Here is a 17,952-nt window from a genome sequence, read left to right as displayed (position 1 = left end):
CAGGCTACATAGCCAACGCTCAGGGGGGTGATAGGGCCCTAGTAGTTCAACAACATCTGGGGAACCAATGTAAGAAAACAAGAATGTCAGCAAACGGCTTCTCTTTCAGAGTATTCTGTGTGACATTAAGTGTGTACCTCTAGCCTGGATTAGTATGGGAGGGCTGGGAGGGGGAATGGAGAGATTTCTGGTTTTGACCGCAGCTCAGGAAGGAGAGAGATTCCCAGGAAGGGAGAAGAAGCCTGAGATGAGGTGATTTTAGGAGCTGTCTTACACAGAGTCAGACCACTCGCTCGGAATTCTCTACACCTGCAGCCCCTTAACCTCTACCTCCTTAGCTGCCGGATTTCCTTGAATTCCTCAATTTTCCAGGCTTTTAAAATAGTTTCTTCCCTCTTGTGTAGGTTCCAGAAAATTGGTACAAGCAAGTATTTTGCTTGATTCCGCCCCAACTCCCACTTTTATGCCTTGGAAAAATGAGTCCACCTGCCAGCTTTCTGATAATAGTTAGGTAGGCATCGGCTCTCTGTGTGGCACTAAAATTGGGAGTTACTTTCACTTGCTTTGCAGAACAGCAGCTGTGTTGGTCTGCTGTACTACAGCACCACCAACAAAACCCTCCCCTTACTTAGGTAAGAGTAACCCCATCAAACCCAGTAGGTTTTACTTCTGAGTAGACCTGCACAGGATTGGCGTTCTAATCTGAGGAAGACTGAACCATGAGGGTCTTTATTCTAGATGGATTGATTCAGGGCATTCACTCACTTTGCCCATCTTCAACTCTCTCTCTCTCTGCTCACTGCTTCTGTTCTGTACCCACAAATTACTCCTGAGTCAAGGTGCCCCTAAATAAGAGGAAAGGGTTGCCCACTCCTGGTCTGCACTGACTGTGACTGGATTTCCAGGGCTGCAGGCTGCTCTAGCTGGAGATGCCTGGGATTGAGCTATGGATGTAGGCAACATCTTTTCCCTGTACAACACACTTCTCTTTTCCTGCCCACCTGCATCCCAGGATGGTTGTGGTTAATTACTGGCTATAAGAGGAGCACGAGGGTCTTTGATTAACAGCTAATCTTTCTTCCAGAGGAAGTGAAAGCAGATCATAAGCAAAGAAAGATCTTCAGATCTGCAAACACTTGCCAGATACAATGATGATAGGAACCCAATTGCTCTGCAGGTGGATAGAACCGAGTTCTGGGAAGCAGTAACAGACCTGAAGCCTAGAGTGGCAACCATTTCAAAACTAATTGTAACCGAAATTGCCTGGTGTTAACACAGTTTGTGATGATGGGCTATGGCAGAGGTGGGGAACCAACTCCTGTCAGCCCCTGCCAGTGTGGTCACTGGCCATGGATAATGAAAGTAGTAGTTTGGCAACTTTGGGGAGGTTCCCATCCCTTTGGCTATGGTATTGACCAGTGAAGGAAGGGTTGGTAGGCCAGCCTGACAGCATTTAAACCAGACCTGGCAAATCCAGGAGTTTCATATTTTAGGCCACTTACAGCAGGTAAAAAAAAAAGTAAAGGACCCCTGGATTGTTAAATCCAGTCAAAGGTGACTATGGGGTTGTGGCGCTCATCTCCCTTTCAGACCAAGGGAGCCAGCGTTTGTCCACAGACAGCTTTCCGGGTCATGTGGCCACCAGGACTAAACCGCTTCTGGCACAATGGAACACCGTGATGGAAACCAGAGCGCACAGAAACGCCGTTTACCTTCCCATCACAGCGGTACCTATTTCTCTACTTACACTGGCATGCTTTCGAATTGCTAGGTAGGCAGGAGCTGGGACAGAGCAACAGGAGCTCACCCTGTTGTGCGGATTCGAAGCGCCAACCTTCTGATTGGCAAGCCCAAGAGGCTCAGTGGTTTAGACCACAGCGCCACCCGCATCCTGCAACCAACTACGGCATACAAGTGTTGCATCACACACATTTCCTTTTTATGTCCCCCAATGTATTTGGGGGCTGCACATGCACAGTTCCAAAGACAGTTGCTATTGCTATTTATGGTTGCCTTGCAAATATACCTATATAGTATACCTATATTCTGCCTTTTAGGACAAAGTCCTCCTAAGGTCACTTACCCCTCAAAGCATTTGAACCACATTTCATTCTAACCTTTTATTTTTTAAAAAAAAAAAACACCTGTGTGTGCCTGTTCCTCATCTCACTGTCCTCTTCCTTCCATTTCTGTTTCTGGACTAAAATTCCTCCGTCATCCCTGGCCATGTTTTACCAGGCTCACCCAGATACTGCCACAACTCCAGCTATAACCCAACCATTACAGGATGACGTTGGTCAATATTTTAGTGCAGTGCAGCTGAATGAAAAAGAGGTTCAGAATTCAGAAATTTAACAGAGAAAATGAAGGCCAGCAGGCCAAGGGGGAGAGTTTGATGTTTCTCTGCGGGGCAGGAATTGCTGCTCACAAGCAGGTATGTAGTTTCTTGTAAGCTAGTTCTATAACTGGGTGGTAAAGGTAAAGGGACCCCTGACCATTAGGTCCAGTCGTGACCGACTCTGGGGTTGCGCGCTCATCTCGCATTATTGGCCGAGGGAGCCGGCGTATAGCTTCCAGGTCATGTGGCCAGCATGACTAAGCCGCTTCTGGTGAACCAGAGCAGCACACGGAAACACCGTTTACCTTCCCGCTGTAGCGGTCCCTATTTATCTACTTGCACTTTGACGTGCTTTTGAACTGCTAGGTTGGCAGGAGCTGGGACTGAGCAACGGGAGCTCACCCCGTCACAGGGATTCGAACTGCTGACCTTCTGATCAGCAAGCCCTAGGCTCTGTGGTTTAACCCACAGTGCCACCTGCGTCCCTATAACTGGGTGAACTTCAGGCCAAAACAACCTGACCACAGCCTGGAAGGAAAATGCTAGTGTGCATCCTTCACATGGTACGTCCTCAGCATTTGCTTCCTCACTTGGCAGCCTCTTTCAGTCACATCCAAGATGGTCCTGGCTGCTCTAGGAAGTTTCTGCCACCTTGCTAGAGTGGGAGAAAGGGCAGATGTGCCCGTGTTGATGATGGAAAGCAACGAGCTCAGATGGAGATCTCCACACATCTAATGGTACTTCTTTTTCAGCTGACTTGCAAATCTGTGCCCTTTTGCACTGGGCTGCATGTTCCTGTTTCATGCTTCAAATATAATTTGTGGTTCCCTTTTTCTGCATGGTAGTTGGTTCAGCTTTAGTACACGATTCCCCCCTTGGCTCTCTCTGCACTCTTCCCATCTGTGTCTGTTTTGCGTCTTTTCATTCCGTTGTGTTTTTTTAAAAAAACTCTTCTACTCAGTTGCCTGGTAACCAGCCTCTTTTCTGTTCTGAGAAGAGGGTGGAGTGGGAGGGAAACTAGCTGTAATCCTGGGGGATGCCCATATTGGACTTTCCCTTCCACCACACACACATAGAAAGACACTTTCACTTCCCCAGGGGGCAGAATGCACACTGCAACGCATGCATGGCCTTGTGTCACTGGCATCCACAACATAAAAGGGTTCCTGGAAATGTCACGCTGCTGACCGACGCACCAGATTTTAGAGGGACAAATTTATCCCTTTTTTTAAAAAAAAAAGTGTGGGAGAAACCTGCCAATTAGACGTCACAACCAGGCCCACCATCAAGCAGGTATCGTCCGAATGCCAGATTCGGCCATGGGGAGGCCCAGATCTGCTATCATTTCTGAGCCTGAAGGACGGAGGCACCTGAGGACAAAAATAAATGGTTGCAACATGAGAAGATAGAAATATATAGATGTGTGAATCTCTGCCACTTTAATCCAGCTCTCATCTTCCCCACGCCACCCACTAGGCTGGGCCTTCAAAAGCTGCCCAAAGGCAGGCATTCAAGGAAGGGAAAATCCTCCATTTAAAAGCCAGAGTAGGTAAGTGTGGACATGGATTGAAGAGATCCCTGCATCCTGGTTTGGTCTCGAGGAGGGAATCTTTTCTTTCTCAGCCTTGTTTACCTTAGAAGAGAATGGTGATGTAAGGGTTATAATGTCGAACCAGGGTCCAGGGCCTTGGAGAGCTGGGTTCAAGCTCCCCCTCAGATATGAAATTCTCTCTTGCCAGCCATTCTCTCTCTCTTTCTCAGCCTAATCTACTTGAAAGAGTTGTTGTAGAGATGTTGTGGAGAAAACCGTGTGTGTGAATTTACGCTTCTTGTATGGCAGGTGTGGGGAACCATTGGTCGGCCAGATGTTGCTGAACTACATCTCCCATCAGCCCCAGCAATGGCCGGGAGTGATGGGAGTTGTAGTTCAGCAGCATCGGGGGGGATGGGTAAAGGTTCCCCACACCTTGTGATTGTCACCCTGAGCTCCATGGAGCAAGAGTGGAGTCCAGTGGTACCTCGGTTTATGAACACAATTGGTTCCGGAAGTCTGTTCATAAACTGAAGCGTTCATAAACTGAAGCGAACTTTCCCATTGAAAGTAATGGAAAGTGAATTAATCCGTTCTCGATGGGTCCGCGGCGTTCGTAAACCGAAAATTCATAAACCGAGGTGTTCATAAACCGAGGTTCCACTGTATACAAATGGTTATTGCTAATTAAAAATGCTTCCTCCAGTTTTGTCATTGTGTTAAAGGGACAGGCGGGGAGATATGTCACAGTCCTATAGGGAGAACTAGCTGCCCCAGTGTGTCTTGGTCTCTCTTTCGCAGGCACACTTTTGGTTCTCTGGTTGTGAGCTTCCGTTCCCACCGCCACCCTTCCCCTGTTTGCAGCCATTTCCTGCAAGCTGTTTCCGAGGGATTATTTTCACCCCGTTTTCTTCCTGTCGGAGGACAGGAAGGGCAACTTCCTATGCAGAGGAGATTGCTGTCGCCTGAACAGTCATTCTTGTCCTCATTGTGTTGTGCTGTGCGCTTTGCAGTCCTTATTGTGTCCACACAAAAAACACCACAAGACAGGACATGAAATGCTTTGTGGGTGGGAAAATGACAAGAGATAATCTGCAGCACCAGGACGATGAAAGAACATATTGTGGCAAAACCTGGCCGAACCGAGGACCAAATTACATCCCACCATCTTCCACCCTGCTCTTCCTCCAAGGAACGGAGGGTGGCATAAAATGCCTCTGGCTGCACATTTTATCCTCAGAACAACCTTGTGAAGAAGGTTAGGGTGGGAGACCTTGTGGCAGCATAGTGTCTTTTATTGTCTCTGGTCTAAGGTCACTCAGTGTGCCTCATGACTGATAGAGAAACTGAAAAAATAATAATAATAATAATAATAATAATAATAATAATAATAATAATAATTAAAAACAACAACAACAACAACAACAACAACAACAGGTCAACTCTGTGTCCAGGGCAGCTGTTTATCAGCTCCATCTGGTACGCAGGCTGAGTCCCTACCTGCCCACTGACTGTCTCTCCAGAGTGGTGCATGCTCTGGTTATCTCCTGCTTGGACTACTGCAATGCGCTCTACGTGGGGCTACCTTTGAAGGTGACCCGGAAACTACAACTAATCCAGAATGCGGCAGCTAGACTGGTGACTGGGAGCGGCCGCCGAGACCACATAACACTGGTCCTGAAAGACCTACATTGGCTCCCAGTACGTTTCCGAGCACAATTCAAAGTGTTGGTGTTGACCTTTAAAGCCCTAAACGGCCTCGGTCCGGTATACCTGAAGGAACGTCTCCACCCCCATCGTTCTGCCCAGACACTGAGGTCCAGCTCCGAGGGCCTTCTGGCGGTTCCCTCGCTACGAGAAGCCAAGTTACAGGGAACCAGGCAGAGGGCCTTCTCGGTAGTGGCACCCACCCTGTGGAATGCCCTCCCACTAGAGGTCAAAGAGAACAACAATTACCAGACCTTTAGAAGGCATCTCAAGGCAGCCCTGTTTAGGGAAGCTTTTAATGTTTGATGGATTTCTGTATTTTAGAATTTCTGTTTTGTTGGAAGCCGCCCAGAGTGGCTGGGGGAACCCGGCCAGATGGGCGGGGTATAAATAATAAATAATAATAATAATAATAATTATTATTATTATTATTATTATTATTTATTTGTACCCCGCCCATCCAGCCGGGTCTCCCCAGCCACTCTGGGCAGCTTCCAGGAAAGATTAAAATACAATAAAATGTCACAGATTAAAAACTTCCCTAAACAGGGCTGCCTTCAGATGTTTTCTAAACCAGGGCCGCTCATTCATCCTGAATGGTTTGCATGAAGTTTGTGGGGAGGTTAAGTCAGTTGTTTCTTAGGCACTCATTCTGATTGGCTCGTGGGGAGGTTATACAACACCATCAAGCAACTGCTATCCCACACTTTTCTATGCATTTTCACATCCCTGGCATACCCGCTAACATTTCTCCGATGAAAAAAGGGACGTTCAATTCTATAATGATAATTTTATTATATATACCCCACACATCTGATTGGGGATGCCCCAGCCACTCTGGGCATCTTCCAACATATATGAAAACATAACAAAACATTAAATATTTAAAAACTTCCCTATACAGAATTGCCTTCAGATGGCTCGGGGGTCAGATAACTCCATACCCTCCAACATTTCTCCAAGGAAAATAGGGACATCCTAAGGAAAAGCAGGACATCCCGGGGTGAAATCAGAAACCAGGACAACTTCTCTAAATCAGGGATGTCCCTGGAAAATAGGGACACTCTGAGGTTTTGCATTGGTCACATGCAGAGCATACAATTTAAAGGACTCTTATAACCACTTTAACACAGTCATTGTTTCTCCCAAAGAATCCTGGGAACTGTAGTTTTTTTAGGTTGCTACGAACTGTAGCTCTGTGAGGTGTCTCCTAACAGCACTCCAACAAACTGCAGTTCTCCAAGATTCTTTGGAAGAAACCATGATTACCGGTATTCAATAGGTATAAGAATGTGCTAAATGCACAGTGTGGCTGAGGTCACTTTCCTTATCACTAAAGATTTGATTTTGCTCATGTAGAGGAGCACTGGGCTGGGCCCCACTGGGGGTGCCGGCATGCATAGCTGCCAAGTCTCCCGTTTTCCCTGGGAAATCCCCGTTTTCCCAGCTGTTCCTAGCTGAAAAAACAGATTTTTTTGTTTTTCCCCGGTTTATTCTGGCGTGGCGGCCGTTTTGGAAGTGGGCGGAGCATGCTCAGAAGCGACTTTTGGTGCTGCTCTGCCCAGTTCCAAAATGGCTGCAGTGTGACTTCTGGCGTGGCGGCCATTTTGGAACTGGGCAAAGCAGCATCAAAAGTCACTTCTGAGCATGCTCCGCCAAGTTCTGGTTCGCACCCACCAAGTGCCACATCAGCTAGCCAGGCTCCCCCCTGCATGGGTGGGCAGGTGGCACAGTCCAGCCCTGCTTGGTTCTGGGGTGGGGTCGCTCCGGTGGGGTCGGCAGTGTGCGCTGGGGTGCCCTGGTGGGCTCCTTCACCCTCCATGCCCCACCTCCAGCACAAGCCTGCCCTGGGCGCCGCGAGCTTATGCAACACTGCTGCCCTGTGCTCAACCCTTGAAATAAAAGGCATACATAGAGTAAACCAAAGCTTACCAAACTTTTCATGTTGACACACTTTTTAGACTTACTGTACATCATTTTGCAACACAGCAATTTAGTTTTACTAGCAAACCAGAGGTTAAACCAGGCATCCCAAACTGCGGCCCTCCAGATGTTTTGGCCTACAACTCCCATGATCCCTAGCTAACAGGACCAGTGGTCGGGGAAGATGGGAATTGTAGTCCAAAACATCTGGAGGGCCGAAGTTTGGGGATGCCTGGGTTAAACTAACCCCTTTCCAGCCCTGAGAGGAGAGCAGGGAGTGTTTACGCAACACATCTACACGCTGCAGCGGACACACTAACACAGGGGTCAACAAGCTTTTTCAGCAGGGGGCCGGTCCACTGTCCCTCACATCTTGTGGGGGGCCGGACTATATTTTGGGGGAAAATATGAACGCATTCCTATGCCCCACAAATAACCCAGAGATGCATTTTAAATAAAAGGGCACATTCCACTCATGTAAAAACATGCTGATTCCCCGACCGTCCGCGGACCAGATTTATAAGGTGATTGGGCCGCATCTGGCCCCCCGGGGCTTAGTTTGGGGACCTCTGCACTAACGACACACAGTTTGGAAAACTCTGAACTAAACCATAGCATAGTAAGGATCCTTCTCAGGGGCAGCACCAGAAAAAAAATTATGTGGAGGCAAAGTATATTTCTAGGTGGGTGAAAAAGAAAAAAACAGCATGTGTGAATGACAGAAGTTCAGAAATGGAGGGTAGGCTCATCTCCTCAATAGCCCCATCCCCCCACCTCTGGTACCACCTATTAACATCCTCCAAACATGCCACTCCTTGCACTAAAAATGCTGTTTCTGTTTCCATGGCGGCTTTTGCCCCAGATCAACAGGCCTTCCGGCCAGTATGATCTTGGCGCCAGATCTGGCTTCCTTCTTTGAGAGAAGGGGAAGTGCAGCTTCCGCTAAAGCCCTTGCCCTTCCTAAGAAAGAAAACCATTCTCAGCTCTGGCAAAAAAACAGGGTGGGGAAGCATGAAACAGGATCATAGGAAAGTTCTGCTGGACAGGGTTTCATATTTATAAGGCAGGGTGGATTCCTACACACACACACACACACACACACACACACACACACACACACTTACACACTTCATTGTTTACAAATGTGCCTAATTTGAACCTTCAACATTTCAGAAATCACACAAAGGAGGAGAAAAATATATCTGACCGAAGACAACCATCACAATGTGACACCTTAAAAACTTGACCATTTTTTGTATAGGATGAGTAGTAAAGCATGCTGGAAATGTAAAGAGAAGGACGGTGGATTTTATCGTATGTGGTGGACATGCAAAAAAATTAAAGGATTTTGGGAAAGGATTTATAATGAACTGAAAAAGATTTTTAAATACACCTTTCCAAAAAAAACTGAGGCTTTTTTATTGGGAATTATAGGACAGGAGATTGTAAAAGAAGACCAAGTATTATTTCTGTATGCGACAACCGCGGCTAGGACTTTGTTAGCCCAAAAATGGAAAATTCAGGAGTTGCCGACGATTGAGGAGTGGCAGACGAAATTGATGGACTATGCGGAATTAGCAAGACTGACTAGCAAGATCCGAAACCAGGGAGAGACAAGGTTCCAAAAAAACTGGAGTAAATTTGTGGATTATATGGAAAGGAACTGTAGAAGTTTAAAGGCACTTGCAGGATTGAAGTAAATCCTACAAAATGACTTTAAGTAGAGGAAGTAAGGGAATTGCGAGATAGGAGTGGATAAGAAAACCAAATGAGGGGAGGGAGGGAGGTCAAAGCTCGGCAGAGCATAGTAAATATGAGATAGTAGAATAGATGTTAAAAGAAGAAAAATTTGTGTTTGTTGTGTATTGTTGTGTTTGTTGTTGAATGTTTTGTTATTGTTTAATGTGTTTATTTGAAAATTTAATAAATTGATATATATATATATATATATATATATATATATATATATATATAGCAATTTATTAAATTTTCAAATAAACACATTGACCATTTTTACTGAGGCATGAGGTTCCATTGGCTACTTTACCAGGCACGTGGTTTGGAGAGTTGGAAGGAAGGTTTTCATGTGTCAGAATGCATAGGGCCTATGCCACAGACTCTGGATAACAGGGACTTCAGCATAGGCAGCGTTGCCCACTTTTTAACTCCCCCCCACCAGGTTCAAAGGAGGACAGCAGGGGCCACGTTGGCATAGAAAAGGAAACCACAGCAGAGGCAGCTTTTCATGCAAGGGAGAAAAGCACTCTGTGCATGGGGAAGACCCTGGACTGTTAAAGGCACAGGTGTCCCTCCAAACCTGGCCCTCCAGCTGTTTTGGGACTACAAACCCATCATCCCTGACCACTGGTCCTTTTAACTAGGGGTGATGGGAATTGTAGTCCCAAAACAGCTGGAGGGCCAAATTTGGCCATGCCTGCTAGTGGCAGGTGATTGGCGATGCTTCACCCTCCATGCTGTAGGCAGGGAATCGCTTCACATGCTCATTGCTCCACATCGTGTTGCTGTTACAGGCACCAGAGCAGGCCCAGCTGTTTTGGTCCAGTCCCGTCCCCTATTCTGCTTAGCTGCTGCCAACCCTGCTCCCAGATTTGCTCATGGCGATCGCATCAGGGTCCTGTTTGTGGCCTTCTCATTGGCACCCTGTGAGAACAGGATGCTAGGCGATTGCCACGGGCCTGATCCAGAAGGATTCTTCTTATTTTCTTATGTGCGGTGAGCTAGACCCGCTCTGTTTGCGAGCCCAACTGCTCATTCGAACCCTGGAAATCTCTCCGCCCCACCGCAAGCCCCGTCCTACTGGTAGCACTGGTGAGGAGGGAAGGAGCCACGGCAAGAGGCCCTGGATGGCTCCTGCTATGTCTTCCTCCTCTTGCTCCTCCTTCCTGTGCTACATAATCCCTCTCGGTTCTCTCTGGGTTGCAGCAGCATCGCCAGGGGGGCAAGCACCCCCAGTCCCCGCTCACACAGCACAAACGGGCCACCGAGATCAGCTGTGCACTTGGATGAGGAGGAGGGCTCTGAGAGGCTGCGTTGATGTGTGTGGGGAGGTGTGATTCAGCCAGGAGGCAGGAGGGATTCGTCATTGGTGGTTGCATAATCCTGGCAGCAACCTCAAAACACCCACCAAGTCCGCATGGGATGCCAAGAGGCGAACTGACTCTCTGAAGCAGGGTGTGCCTGCCATCTGCTGGGAATCAAGGGAATTGCATGGCCAAAAGAGCCTCTTCTTGCCATTGTGTCCTTAGCTCTCCATCCTTGCATCTTGGGGTCGGGAACATTTTCCAGCCAAGAGCCCCATTCCATGGGCCACGCTCCAAGAGGTAAAAGGCATGGGTGCCGGCACAAGGACGTGGCTTTTCTGTGCACAAAAGGCCACACGCAGAGCCCCCTTCTCATGCAGCAGCTAAAAAAGCCAATGCAATTCTGGGCTGCATCCAGGGCCGGCTCATCGTAGACCCCCGGTGGCGCAGGGCACCATGGCGCCGGCCCGCCAGGAGGGCGCCGCGAGCTGCGCCCACCCGCTGGCTGACCGGTCCGCCGCGCAACTGCGCCTGCCCGCCCGCCTGCCGCACAGCAGCGCCTGTTGCACCCGCGCGGCGCCCACCGCGCTGGTAAACGGGGCGGGAGGGCGCCGGAACGGGGCGGGAGGGCGCCGGAGTGATCCGGCGCACCACGGCTCCGGGGGCGCTTAAGACGGCGCTGGCTGCATCAATAGGAGTATAGCATCTAGATCAAGGGAAGTAATAGTACCACTGTATTCTGCTCTGGTCAGACCTCACCTGGAGTACTGTGTCCAGTTCTGGGCACCACAGTTCAAGAAGGATACTGACAAACTGGAATGTGTCCAGAGGAGGGCAACCAAAATGGTCAAAGGCCTGGAAACGATGCCTTATGAGGAACGGCTTAGGGAGCTGGGTATGTTTAGCCTGGAGAAGAGAAGGCTAAGGGGTGATATGATAGCCATGTTCAAATATATGAAAGGATGTCATATGGAGGAGGGAGAAAGATTGTTTTCTGCTGCTCCAGAGAAGCAGACACGGAGCAATGGATTCAAACTACAAGAAAGAAGATTCCACCTAAACATTAGGAAGGACTTCCTGACAGTAAGAGCTGCTCGGCAATGGAATTTGCTACTAAGGAGTGTGGTGGAGTCTCCTTCTTTGGAGGTCTTTAAGCAGAGGCTTGACAGGCAGATGTCAAGAATGCTTTGGTGGTGTTTCCTGCTTGGCAGGGGGTTGGACTGGATGGCCCTTGTGGTCTCTTCCAACTCTATGATTCTATGTATCCAGGCTCATCATAGTTGAAGCACACATTCTAGTCAGGCAAAAGCAGCCCAGGAGGATGTGGAGTGGGAGCCGAGAGTCAGTGTGTGGCTTGCAGAGGGTGCCAAGGGCCAGAGAGTAAGGCTCAGAGGAGGGCAGGTGGCCCCTGGGCCTTCAGGGAGCCAGGTTTCGCCATGTTGTCTCTCTCTAGTGAGGGGAAAGGTTTGCCCTGTATGTTTCCCATCCAGGACTGCAGTAATGTAAGAAGCAGGCAGGGATTTTTACCTTCTATGTAAAAAATGCAGGAAGTGAGCTATGGCGTTAGGAAGCAATAGGGCTCTTGCCAATTTGGTAGTGTAGAAGACAGAACTGAGGCAAGAGCAGCACACCGTGCAGGGCTGAGGAATAACTGCATCTGCTAAAATTCCCTCTCATGCTCCCTATTGTCACACTTTGAAGCAAGGTGTAGCTGAATGAATATCCCATCTAGTTAAGAGTGACCACTTTCCAAAAGGGACAAGACTCATGTTTAGTGGGGCTTCTGGTTCAGCTCTGCCTTAATGGAGGCAGCCCCCATGATTGAGGGTAAATCATCCTTGCAAATTCCCCCCAGGGACAGTGGGAATTGGCTTCACTCGCATTTTGTCTTGGTACCTGGCTCTCACTCCCGCATGGAATGTGGGGGGCAGGGAGGCGCTGAGTGCAAAAGCCCTTCGCCTGGCAAAAACCCTCCAATGCTGCCATTATGAAGCAGAGATTCTCCTGTTAATTAGAGCTTAATTGGACTAAAGTACAGGTGCATGCTAGAAGAGATGAGATCACAAACTGCGGAGCTTTAAGATTGGAAGCAAAATATAAAAAAATCCTTCAGTAGCACCTTAAAGACCAACTAAGTTTTTATTTTGGTATAAGCTTTCGTGTGCATGCACACTTCTTCAGATACACTTGAAACAGAAGTCAGACCCTTATGTATATACAGAGGGTGGGGGGGTGGGAATGGGTGATGGGAGTGGTAAACCTGTAGATGGCTGTTAACGACTGCTGATGACTGCAATAAAAAAGCTGCTTTGAGATCTTGTATAGAATGTCCTGGGAGATTGAAGTGTTCTCCTACTGGTTTCTCTGTCTTGTGGTTTCTGATGTCAGATTTAAGGTTTGAATTTGAGATAAGACTTCATTCAGTGCAAAAGACGTGGGGGGAGGGGAGCCTACGATTTCTTTATTTAAAGTTTTCTTCTCTACAATTAGGATTCAACAACCCTCCTCTGAATGTTAGTTCAAATTATATTTGTACAAATGAGGATGGAAGAAATTGGATTATAAATATGTGTGTGTAAAAATAAGGAAAAATGGAGGGAAGCTCTATTTTGCAAAAGGTTTGTGATGGAAACTTAGAAACTTTATTATCTATGAAGTGAACTGAATAACGCTAAGAGGGCTTAGAATTTAATTTAATTGGAAGGATAACTGGGCATATATCTTCAGCTGGAAGGAAGGATGAAAGGAGTCTGTGTGCTGCCAAGGAACTGATAAGCTTCTTTATTGAGTCATCTGCAGTTTGACAGACCGCTCTTCATCCCAGGCCGAGAGGAAAAATGGTGAAAACAGTTTATTTACTGAGACAGAGCAACTTTTGCATTTGTTGTTAAAGCTCTTGGTGCAAAACAACAAAGCATGAGACAGAGCAATGGGAAAATTTCTGGATATCAGCTCCGCCCAAGGCATGATGAATAACAGTAACAATTGAGGGAAAGGCATAACATCTTACAAGGACAAGAAGAAATACCATGAACAGAATAATTGCCACACACAGCATGAACAAGGATATAGTTTGAGTTGAGGTCCAGCACCAAGGGCCTTCTGGCGGTTCCCTCCCTGTGACATGAGATGTCAAGGAAATAAACAACTATTTGACTTTTAGAAGACATCTGAAGGCAACCCTGATTAGGGAAGTTTTTAATGTTTGATGTTTTGTTGTGTTTTTAATATTCTGTTGGGAGCCACCCAGAGTGACTGGGGAGACCCAGCCAGATGGGTGGGGTATAATAAATTATTATTATTATTATTATTATTCCTCACTTGAAGCTTTATAAATCATTTAATGTGTCAACACGAATAGAAGTTATTAATATTGTAATTGTTGTATAAGAGATTATTATGATGATCGGAATGAAACTAATAAGATTTTGGAACACAGAATTAAAGATATTGGAATCATCAAATCTACCACATGGGGGCAACTTTAACTAAATTATTTAATTCAGTAGTTGAATGATTGGTATTAATAATTGTATTATAAATTGGTATTGTTATACTGAGGCTAATATTGGCCTAAATTGAAAACTAATAAAAATTTATTATATATAAAAAAGACTCATGTTCAGTGGGAACACTGGGCAATTTTGCACTCTGGACTTAATGGTCTTACAGAACCTCCTCTCCCCCCACCTCTTTAGTTGGTGATTTGTGTATTATTTCACTTGCTTCAAATTGCGGTAAGCCAACCCTGCTGCCTGGGGTGGCGGTGGCTCATGCTCATTTATAGGAGGGAAGTTGCCTTCCACGGAGTCAGACCCTTGGTCCATCTAGCTCAGTATTGTCCACACTGACTGGCAGCTGCTCTCCAGGATTTCAGGCAGGGTCTCCCCAGCCGTACGTGGAGATGCCAGTGGGCCTTGAACCTGGGACCTTCTGCATGGAAAGCAGATGCTCTACCAATAAACTGTGGACCTTCCCCATTCTGCCTGGTGGTGCCCCACACTTCTGCCTTGTGCTGGCAACACTATTGCTGAAGTTCCTTTCAAAATTCAGAGGAAATTCTATTGGTGCTGCACTTCCTGAATGCTGCCTAACTTCGGAGCTTTTAGAGAGACAAGAACCAGTTGCCAGCATTTAGAACTGGCCACAACCTTGTGCATTCAGACGCAGCCCACCATGCACCAGTTTAGGAAGTGACACTCTTCCTGGCTTGAAAATGTGATGATGGGGAAAGCATCGCCTTTTTGATTTCTTCTTGTCCTACTGTCATGAAAGACCACATTTGTACAAGCAAATGTCAGTCTAAAACTGGCATTCATTTAAAGTGCAGAGAGAACATAAATGGAAAGGGGTGGGTGTTTCCCAGGTCAATTTGCTATACGCTTTTAAAACGACCAATGAAGTGAGCCATGGCTTCTCTTGCCTGTTCCTTCTCTTGTCCTTTTGCCCTCCATCCATCTCTCCCCTTGGTTTCGCAAGCAAGATACCAGATGCACAGCACAGCAGGTAGGAGAGCACGCAAGGGTGCAAGGAATGGTGTAAAGGCACAGAGAGACCCTCCAGGTTGCAACCTGGCAACCACATATAAAGGCAGAAGAACAGGCAGGGGGGAGAGCGCTTGCAGCAAGAGAGAGAGAGAGATCTACAGTTCTCAGTCAGCACAAACACAGCTTACATAACCAGCAAGCTCGTCCAAGCAGGAAGATGCATTTTCACACATGTGGTTTCAAGTAGCAATGGCAGTAGTTTGCAAGGGGCCAGGAGTGCTCATTTACATTATATGTTAACAGCTGGGCATTTTCACATATAAGGTGTAGGGCTTAACGAGGAGGAGGAGGAGTTTGGACTTGATATCCCACCTTTCACTCCCCTTAAGGAGTCTCAAAGCAGCTAACAATCTCCTTTCCCTTCCTCCCCCACAACAAACCCTCTGTGATGTGAGTGAGGCTGAGAGACTTCAGAGAAGTGTGACTAGGCCAAGGTTGTTGTGTATTGAGTCGAAGGATTTTATATCTGTATTATTATTGTCTGTATTTGCATTAGGATAAGGTAACTGCCTTTTGGTTCCAGAGGGTACAGCTACTATTGGTTCATTTAAGCTGCTGTATTTGGATCCTCTGTCTTATTGGTTTCCTCCAAAAGGCAGCACTGTGATTGCTTGATATTGTTCCCTCCAAAATGTATCCCTTCCTAGCTAGTCCCCTGTCCCTATAAATGTAGCTTTCCTCTCCTCAGTCTTCAGTCTTGTTCACTGTAATAAAGAGCTGTTACTAGAGAACTGTCTCCAGCATGTTTTGTCAAGAGAGCTGAAATCACAAACCCCACGTCACAACAAAGGTCACCCAGCAGCTGCATGGGAGGAGCGGGGAAGCGAACCCGGTTCACCAAATTATGACTACACCACAGACAGAGGCATCTGGGCAGCATCATCTCTTACAGCAGGTGGGAGTTTGTAGGATAAATCACTCATCCATTTTAGAAGGGAAGAAAACTCCATGTAGAAAACTATGGTGGCATATGCAGCATACATTCCTCCACAAAGAATCCTGGGAACTGTAGTTTACCCCTCACAAAGCTACATTTCCCAGAACCCTTAAAATAGGGTTCTTTGGGGGAAGTCACATGCTTTAAATGCATGCTGTCTACAAAGCCCAGGTGTCAGGAAAAAAATGATTCTAGCTTAGCCTTCTCCCCAACTTGCTCATTTTCTAGTTTTGGTTTGCAAGGTCATGCGATCAAATGCTTACCTACCTGTGTCTGAAGTAGTACAACACAGAGGCAGGTCTACCACCTCCACGAGGCATTGACATCTCTGACAAGGAAGATCGGCAGCGCTGAGTCTCTCTTAATGTAGAGTTTGGCTCTTGCTCAGTGTTTGCTCAAAAGTCAGTTTGCAATGCACATTCAAAACTTGCATTCAGAATTTCCTGACTTCCGTTCTGCACAGGAGCAGAAGTGTTTCTAGTGCCAGCTCCAACTGCTGCTTAGTGGGCAGGTGGAGGGATTGTTTGGATTTTCTGCAATTCAGTGGTGGGAAGATGGCACCATCTTGGCCTCCTGTACACCGAAAGCAACCAAAGCTAAATTACTGTGCTGAAAGCAGAGAAGCTGCTTGAAGAAAACCACAGGCTTCAGCTTTGCTTTTGGAGTCAATTATAAGATAAATATTCCCTCCAATAATATACACAGAATTCTTTTTTAAAAACTTTGCTTTAAGCAGCAAGAATAGCACTTTTAGAAGAGTCACATGGCTCCCAAATTTGTCACATATATTTTGGCTCAATGTAGCCCCCTCTCCAGGTGAAATTATTTCTGGTTTATGCAATACTAGGGTACTTGGCTTGCTGAGGTTTGCTGGGTCTTGAGTAGGAGGAGGGGGAAAGTTTGTCAGTTTTGCATTTAAAGGCAAACTTACAAAAATCACACTTTCCACAATAATGTGCAAACTGTTGACTGAGAGCCTTCTTTCCATAGTTGCTCTTCTCTGAATTTTGAAATGTAGTTATCTAGTTAAGCAATGTGTACAAAAATGCAATTGCTAGTGTTCCTAAAAAGGCATATATTTATTGAAAATAACAAAAATGTGTGTTATAATAGTGAAAATTACAACAAATGTGTGCATTAGGAGAAATTCACACTAAAATGCAGATTTTTTAAAAAGGGCTTAACAAAAAATAATTGCAAACTGATGTGGAAATGTGGAGAACGGAATTTAAGAATGGAAAAACGAGAAACCAACATAGAGATTTGCCTATTCCTAGTCCTAAAGCAAGGGACTGGTTGGTCAGTGGCTTATTCCAAGGCTGCAGTCCTAAATCCCTCAGCTCCATGGGCATAGCAGCTGTGTCCCCCCCCCCCTAAATCAAGTAAATAAATAAAAATACTTATCTGACCAATTGCACCATAGTTAACTCAGTTCTGCACCCCCAACAACATAAAGCCTGCCCCCCCCCAAAAAAATAAATCCTGGCTATGCCCATGGTCAGCTCCATTGAAAACAGTGGGGCTTACTTCCATGTAAACATGCATAAGATTGGGCTGTGAATCATTCTTCTGCTCCTCTGACACCTCCTTCTTCTCCTGGGTATGTAGGAGGAAGCTGCTGAAGTGTTAAGTAGGATTACTCACTCCTGCTAATTTGCAGGCATTTTTCAGCCATTCCTCCAAATGGTCTTTTTCCTTAACAGGTTGTTGTATTCTAGAGCTGATGTAACAGGAGTGCCAAACAAAGCAAACAGAGAAGTCTCACCTGGGCCATGAACTTCCTGGATCAGCTTAGCCAAGCTGCTTCCCTTGTCTTAGCTTCTCCCTCATCTGTAACATGGGAGATGGTAACTCTGTGCTTCCTTTCAGAGCTCTTGTAAAGACTTTCTTGCATAACGCATTGCAAAAATGTGCTACACCGATGCAAA

The sequence above is a fragment of the Zootoca vivipara genome, chromosome 16 (assembly GCF_963506605.1).
Source record: "Zootoca vivipara chromosome 16, rZooViv1.1, whole genome shotgun sequence".
Classification (NCBI taxonomy): domain Eukaryota; kingdom Metazoa; phylum Chordata; class Lepidosauria; order Squamata; family Lacertidae; genus Zootoca; species Zootoca vivipara.
The sequence above is the reverse complement of the archived record's forward strand: the minus strand, read 5'-3'. Positions refer to the sequence as shown.